This window comes from Hippopotamus amphibius, chromosome 2, assembly GCF_030028045.1.
Source record: "Hippopotamus amphibius kiboko isolate mHipAmp2 chromosome 2, mHipAmp2.hap2, whole genome shotgun sequence".
NCBI classification, from domain to species: domain Eukaryota; kingdom Metazoa; phylum Chordata; class Mammalia; order Artiodactyla; family Hippopotamidae; genus Hippopotamus; species Hippopotamus amphibius.
The window spans coordinates 80772050-80780101 of record NC_080187.1 but is presented as its reverse complement, the minus strand read 5'-3'; the positions used below and the strand labels follow the sequence as shown (position 1 = coordinate 80780101).

Here is an 8052-nt window from a genome sequence, read left to right as displayed (position 1 = left end):
AATTTGGCACTACTCTTTCCCTAATCAGTTTTCCCCCTTCTCACCACTCTCCCTTACTTTTAACAATGCCTGCTTTTATGTCAGTTTTTATTTTAAAATGTCTTGGGAGCTACTGTTCACATGCTATTCGTTTACGCAGAAGATAAACTTAAGTAGTTCTGCTTATCATTTCATTGAAGGAAACTACTATAGAGGCAAGCCTAAATGACCTATGGGTCTTGGTCATTGCCCCATACATTGCTGGAATTATAAACAGCTTCATTTCAGCATCTCAAGAAAATCTTTTTGCTTTGGGTGACAGTGTTTATGTGGCACAGTCCAAAGTAAAATTGCTTATCTGATTTTGAATTTGAAAAGCTTTCTTCCCTTAAACTTTTTAGAAAGAAATTATACAATATCCATTTTCTCATTATCATACTTCTTATGAAATCATATTCCTTAGATTTAAGACTCATAATATTAGGTTAGTTACCAGTTTATCTATAAATATCTATTGTGTCTATGTAATATAGTAGCACTAACAGAAAAAAATAATAGCAGATACCAATATATTACAAAAGATTCCTAAGATAAAACATATATATATAATATATACATTATATATATAGTAGTGTATATCTGTTAATCCCAAACTTCAAGTTTATCCCCACCTTTCCCCTTTGGTGACCATAACTTTGTTTTCTATATCTGTGAGTCTATTTTTGTTTGGTAATTAAGTTCATTTGTATAATTTTTTTGATTCCACATATAACTGATATAATGTGATATTTGTGTTTCTCTTTCTGACTTCATTTAGTATGGTAATCTCTAGATCCATCTATGTTGTTTCAAATGGCATTATTTTGTTCTTTTTATGGCTCAGTAATATTCCGTTGTATATATGTACCACATCTCCTTTACCCATTCATCTGTCAATAGACATTTAGGTTGCTTCCATGTCTTGGCTGTTGTAAACAGTGGTGCAGTGAACATTGGGGTGCATGTATCCTTTCAAACCATGATTTTCTCTGGATATATGCCCAGGACTGGGATTGCAGGATCATATGGTAGCTCCATTTTTGGTTTTCTAAGAAACTTCCATACTGTTCTCCATAGTGGCTGTACCAACTTACATTCCCACCAACAGTGTATGAAGGTTCCCTTTTCTCCACACCCTCTCTAGCATTTATTGTTTGTAGATTTTTTTGATGATGGCCATTCTGACTGGAGTGAGGTGATACCTTATTTAGTTTTTATTAAAATTTCTCTAGTAATTAGTGATGTTGAGCATCTTTTCCTGTGCCTGTTGGCCATCTGTATGTCTTCTTTGGAGAAACATCTATTTAGGTTTTCTGCCCATTTTTTTTTTTTTTTGGGGGGGTACACCAAGTTCAATCATCTATTTTTATACACATATCCCTGTATTCCCTCCCTCCCTTGACTTCCCCCCCACCCTCCCTCGAGTCCCGCCCACCCTCCCCATCCCAGTCCTCTAAGGCATCTTCCATCCTCGAGTGGGACTCCCTTTGTTATACAACAACTTCCCAAAAAAATATGGAATGCTTCACGAATTTGCCTGTCATCCTTGCGCAGGGGCCATACTAATCTTCTCTGTATCGTTCCAATTTTAGTATATGTGCTGCCAAAGCGAGCACTTCTGCCCATTTTTGATTGAGTTATTTGTTGTTGTTGTTGTTGTTGTTTTTGAACTGTATTATCTATTTGTATATTTTGGAAATTAATCCCTTATCTGTCACATCATTTTCAAATGTTGTCTCCCATTCCATGGGTTGTCTTTTCATTTTGTTTATAGTTTCCTTTCCTGTGCAAGAGCGTTCAAGTTTAAGTCCCATTTTTTTATTTTTTGCTTTTATTTCCATTATTCTAGGACACGAATCCAAAAAAATATTGCCACAGTTTATGTCAGAGTGTTCTGCCTACGTTTTCCTCTAAGAGTATTATAGTATCCAATCTTACATTTAGGTCTGAATACTTTTTGAGTTTATTTTTGTATATGGCTTTAGAGAATGTTCTAATTTTACTCTTTTATTACATATAGCTGTCCAGTTTTCTCAGCACCCCTTATTAAAGACACTGTCTTTTCTCCATTGTATAATCTTGACTGCATTGTCATAGATTAATTCACCATAAATAAATGGGTTTATCTCTGGGGTTTCTTTCCAGTTCCATTGATTTATGTGTCTGTTTTTGTACTGGTAGCATACTGTTTTGGTTACTGTAGCTTTGTAGTACAGTCTGATGTCAGGGACCATAAATCCTCCAGGTTTGGTCTTCTTTCTCAAGATTGTTGGCTTTTGTGCTCCCATACAATTATTAAAATTATTCGTTCCAGTTCTATGAAAAATTCCATTGGTAATTGGCTAGGGATTACATTGAATTTGTAGATTGCCTTGGGTAATATGGTCATTTCAACAATATTGATTCTTCCAATGCAAGAACCCTATATATCATTCCATCTGTTTGTGTTGTCTTCAATTTCTTTTATCAGCATCTTATAATTTTCAGAGTACAGGTCTTTTGCCTTTTTATGTAGATTTATCCTTAGGTATTTTATTCTTTTTTGATGCAATGGTAAATGAGATTGTTTCCTTAATTTCTCGTTCTGATCTTTCATTGTTAGTGTATAGAAATGCAACAGATTTCTGTAATATTAATTTTGTGTCCTGCAACTTTATTGAATTCATTGATGAGCTCTAGTAGTTTTCTGGTGATGTCCTTAGGATTTGCTATGTATAGTATCATCTACCAAAAGTGGCAGTTTTACTTCTTCCTTTGCAATTTGGATTCCTTTTATTTGTTTCTCTTGTCTAATTGCTATGACTAGGACTTACAAAACTATGTTGAATAGAAGTAGCAAGAGTGAACATCCTTGTCTTTTTCTTGATCTTATGCTTTCAGCTTTTCACTGTTGAGCATGATATTAGCTGTGGGTTTGTCATATATGCCTTCATTATGTTGAGGTATGTTCCCTGTATGCCCACTTTGTGGAGAGTTTTTATCTTAAATGGATATTGAATTTTATCAAAAACTTTTTATACATCTATTGTGATGATCATATAGTTTTTAATCTTCATTTTGATAATGTGGTGCATCACATTGATTTACATATATTGAAAAATCCTGCATCCTTGGAATAAATCTCACTTGATCATGGTGTATGATCCTTTTAATATATTGTTGGATTCAGTTTGCTAGTGTTTTGTTGAGAATTTTTTCAGGTATGTTCATCAATCATATTGGCCTGTAATTTTCATTTTTGTGATATCTTTGTCTGGTTTTGGTACCAGGGTGATGAAGGCATCATATAAGGAGTTTGGAAGTATTCCTTCCTCTGCAATTGTTTTGGAATATTTTCAGAAGTATAGGTAGGTATTAACTCTTCTCTAAATGTTTGGTCCTGGGCTCTTGTTTTGGGGGAGTTTTTAAATGACTGCTTCAATTTCAGTACTGGTAATTTGTCTGTTAGTATCTTCTATTTCTTTCTGTTTCAGTCTTGGGAGATTGTACATTTCTAAGAATTTGTCCATTTCTTCTAGGTTGTCCTTTTTATTTACCAATAGTTGCTTATAGTAACCTCTTATGATCCTTTGTATTTCTATGGTGTCAATTGTAACTTCTTTTTCATTTGTGATTTTACTTATTTGGGCCCTTTTCCTATTTTTTTTCTTGAGGAGTCTGGCTAAAAGTTTATAAATTTTGTTTATCTTTTCAGAAAACCAGCTTTTAATTTCACTGATCTTTTCTATTTTTTTAGTCTCTATTTTATTTATTTTTGCTATGATTTCTTTCCTTCTACTAACTTTAGGTTTTGTTTGTTCTTTCTCTAGTTCCTTTAGTTGTAAGGTTAGGTTGCTTGAGATTTTTCTCATTTCATGAAGTAAGTTTATATTGCTATAAACTTCCCATGCTTTTGCAGCTTGGATTGTCATATTTCATCTTCATTTGTCTCTAGGTATTTTTTAATTTCCTCTTTGATTTCTTCAGTGAACCATTGGGTGTTTAGTAGCACGTTGTTTAGCCTCCATGTGTTTGTGTTTTTTGCAGTTTTTTTCTTGTAGTTGATTTCTAATCTCATCATGCTGTGGTCAGGAAAGATGCTTGATAGGATTTCAATTTTTGTAAATTTACTGAGGCTTGTTTCGTGGCCTAGCATGTGCTCTATACTGGCAAATGTTCCATGTGCACATGAAAAGAATGTGTATTCAGCTGCTTTCACATGGAATGATCTATAAATATCAATAAATGCTTTTGGTCTAATATAGATATGTTATTTACAGCCTGTGTTTCCTTCTTGATTTTCTGTCTGAATGATCGGTCCATTGATATAAGTGTAGTGTTAAAATCCCCTACTATTACCATATTACTATTGATTTCTCCTTTTAAGGCTGTTAATATTTGCCTTGTATATTGAGGTGCTCCTATGCTGGGTGAATATATATTTACAATTGCTATATCTTCTTGGATTGATCCCTTGATCATTATGTAGTCTCCTTCTTTGTCTCTTGTAACAGTCTTTATTTTATTTTATTTTTTTATTTTTTATGGCCTTTTTTTTTAAGCTCTTTATTGGAATATAATTGTTTTACACTCTTGTACCAGCTTATGAGGTACACCAAAGTCAATCAGCTGTATTTATACACATATCCCCATATCCCCTCCCTCCCATGACTTCCCCCAGCCCTCCCTGTCCCGGCCCTCTAAGGCATCACCCATCATCGAGTTGATCTCCCTTTATTATACCGCAACTTCCCACTGGCTATCTATTTTACAGTTGTTAGTATATATATGTCTATGCTACTCTCTCACTTTGTCCCAGCTTCCCCTTTGCCCCCCGTCCCCCCAAACCCGTGTCCTCCAGTCCATTCTCTGCATTCTTGTTCTTGTCCTGTCACTGGGTTCATCAGTATCATGTTTTTTTGTTTGTTTGTTTGTTTTGTTTTGTTTTTTAGATTCCATATATACAAGTTAGCATACAATATTTGTTTTTCTCTTTCTGGCTTACTTTACTCTGTATGACAGACTCTAGGTCTATCCACCTCATTACTTATATCTCCCTTTCATTCCTTTTTATAGATGAGTAATATTCCATTGTATATATATGCCACATCTTCTTTATCCATTGATTTGTTGATGGGCATTTAGGTTGCTTACATGTCCTGGCTATTGTAAACAATGCTGCAATGAACATTATGGTACATGTTTCTTTGGGGATTATGGTTTTCTCTGGGTATATGCCCAGGAGTGGGATTACTGGATCATATGGTAGTTCTATTTGTAGTTTTTTAAGCAACCTCCAAACTGTTTTCCATAGTGGCTGTACCAACTTGCATTCCCACCAACAGTGCAGGAGAGGTCCCTTTTCTTCACACCTGCCGGAGCCTGCCGGCAAAATCGATCAGGTCCTTAGGCAAACACAATGCGGCTAAGAAAGACAGACAGACAGACACATAAAAGATGGGGTCGAGAGGGCCAGAAGCTCATAGGCAACTGACAAACTTCTTTATTTTACAGTGGCTTTTTATACAGATTAAATCAGAGAAGTCATTGACAACAAGGCTAACAGAAAAATGATTCTTACTTTAGAGAACAATGTGTTTTTCCCATAACCATCTACCGTAGCGAGCATAAGACCTCCTGTTGATTGTTTCTAGATGTACTAGCAAGATCACAGACCTATGGGCGCACATAGTGTAGCCCAGGGGATCACATGCTGTTTGTTTAAGCACTTACTCAAAGGTCAGGGGTGGCGGGACAGAGAGCTATGCTTGCCTAGGCAAGCCCTTACAGTAAGGCAGCTCCCAGGGCTATGTCCTGGAGACCAAGGGCCTTGTTGGGGGCAACTACGGAAACCAGGACCCCTGTTCAGGGCAGCTCCCCCCACACACCCTCTCCAATATTTGTTGTTTCTAGATTTTTTGATGATGGCCGTTCTGACTGATGTGAGGTGATACCTCATTGTGGCTTTGACTTGCATTTCTCTAATGATTACAGTCTTTATTTTAAAGTCTATTTTGTCTAAGTATTGCTACTCCAGCTTTCTTTTGATTTCCATTTGCATGGAATACCTTTTTCTATCCCCTCACTTTCAGTCTATATGTGTCCCTAGATCTAAAGTGGGTCTCATGTAGACAGAATATATATGGGTTTTGCTTTTGTATCCATTTAGCCAGTCTTTATCTTTTGGCTGGAGAATTTAGTCCCTTTATATTTAAGGTAATTATCAATATGTATGTTATTATTGCCATTTTGTTAATTGTTTTAGATTTATTTCTGTGGTGTCTTTTCTCCCCTTTCTTGTTTTGTTCTCTTGTGATTTGATAGCTATCTTTAGTGTTATATTTGGATTCCTTCTTCATTTTTGTATATATAGCAAGTCCCCTATATACAAACCTTCAAGTTGCAAACTTTCAAAGATGCAAATGTGCACTTGCATGTCCAATCACCTAAGTTAGTTCACATGTCTGGCATACCTTGTCATGTGCATGCATCCTCTACAAATGGTTGTGCTTTTTTGTGCTTTACTGTACAGTACTCTATAGAATACAGTAGTACAGTATCTTTACTTAAAGCCTAAGATGTCTGGAAGCAAGCATAAAAGCAGAAGTGATGTAACTGGTACTGCTAAGAAGTGCCAGCTGTTGTACTGTACTACTGTGCTTTTCAAGGTACTGTACTGTAAGATTAAAAATGTTTTCTTTATTTTTTTGTGTTTGTTTGCTGTTTATGTATTATTTGTGTGAAAAGTATTATAAACCTATTAGAGTACACTACTACATAGCTGGTTGTGTTAGTTGGGTACCTAGGCTAACTTTGTTGGACTTACAAATAAATTGGACTTATGAACACGCTCTCAGAAGAGAACTCACTCATATGTAGAGGACTTACTGTATATCCCTCATAGATTTTTGGTTTGCAGTTATCATGAAGTTTTTGTACAAAAGTCTAGATAGATAGATAGATAGATAGATAGATAGATAGATAGATAGAGATATGATTATTTTAAGTTCCTGGTCTCTTAATTTCAAATGCATTTTTTAGTCCCTGTGTTTTTACTCTCCTCCTTCCACAATTACTGTTTTTGCTTTTATATTTTACATCTAATTTTTTTTGTGTATCCCTTAACTGCTTATTGTGTATACAAATGGATTTTCCTAATTTTGTCTTTTAACCTCCCTACTACCTTTGTGTGTGAATAATTTTCTACCTTTAATCTATGTTTGCCTTTACCAGTAAGGTTTTTCATTTTATAATTTGCTTGTTTCCAGTTGTGGCTTTTTCTTTTTTGCCTTCTGGCCTGCAGGATTTCTGATAAATTCAGCTGATAGCCTTATGGGAGTTCCCTTGTATGTTATTTGTTGCTTTTCCATTGCAGCTTTTAATATTCTCTTTTTATCTTAAATTTTTGTCATTTTGATTACAATGTGTCTTTGTGTGTTCCTCTTTGATTTAATCCTGTGTGGAACTCCCTGTGCTTCCTGGACTTGGGTGACTTGTTTTATTTATTTTTTTTCACCAGGTTAGGGAAGTTTTCAGCTATTATCTCTTCAAATATTTTCTCAAGCCATTTCTCTTTCTCTACTTCTTCTGGGACCCCTATAATGTGAATATTAGCACGATTGGTGTTGTCTCAGAAGTCTCTTAAACTGTCCCTCATTTCTTTTCATTCTTTTTCTCTGTTCAGTGGCAGTGACTTCCACTACTCTGTCTTCCAGCTCACTGATCAGTTCTCCTGTATCATTAATCTACTATTGATTCCTTCTAATGTATTTTTCATTTAAGTTATTATATTCCTCATCTCTGTTTGGTTGTTCTTCATATTTTCTAACTCTTTATTAAAAACATTTATCTTCTCACTTCTGCATCCATTCTCTTCCAGAGTTCCTTGATCATCTTTATGATCATTACTCTGAACTCTTTCTTGTGTAGATCGCCTTTCTTCAAGTCACTTAGTTCTTCTTCTGGGGTTTTATCTTGCCCCTTCATCAAAACATATTCCTCTGCTGCCTAATTTTGTCTGTGTTTCTATTTGCATTTTTGTGTATGAGGTAGGTT

The 8052-nt window shown here is 35.2% G+C and overlaps 1 non-coding gene across 1 annotated transcript; it reads right to left on the bottom strand.

The window, feature by feature from the left end:
• Nucleotides 1-1527: 1527 nt before the first annotated feature.
• Nucleotides 1528-1634, bottom strand: LOC130846945 (U6 spliceosomal RNA). Its single transcript, XR_009051740.1, has one exon. It is a non-coding gene; the product is annotated as a U6 spliceosomal RNA (small nuclear RNA).
• Nucleotides 1635-8052: the final 6418 nt, after the last annotated feature.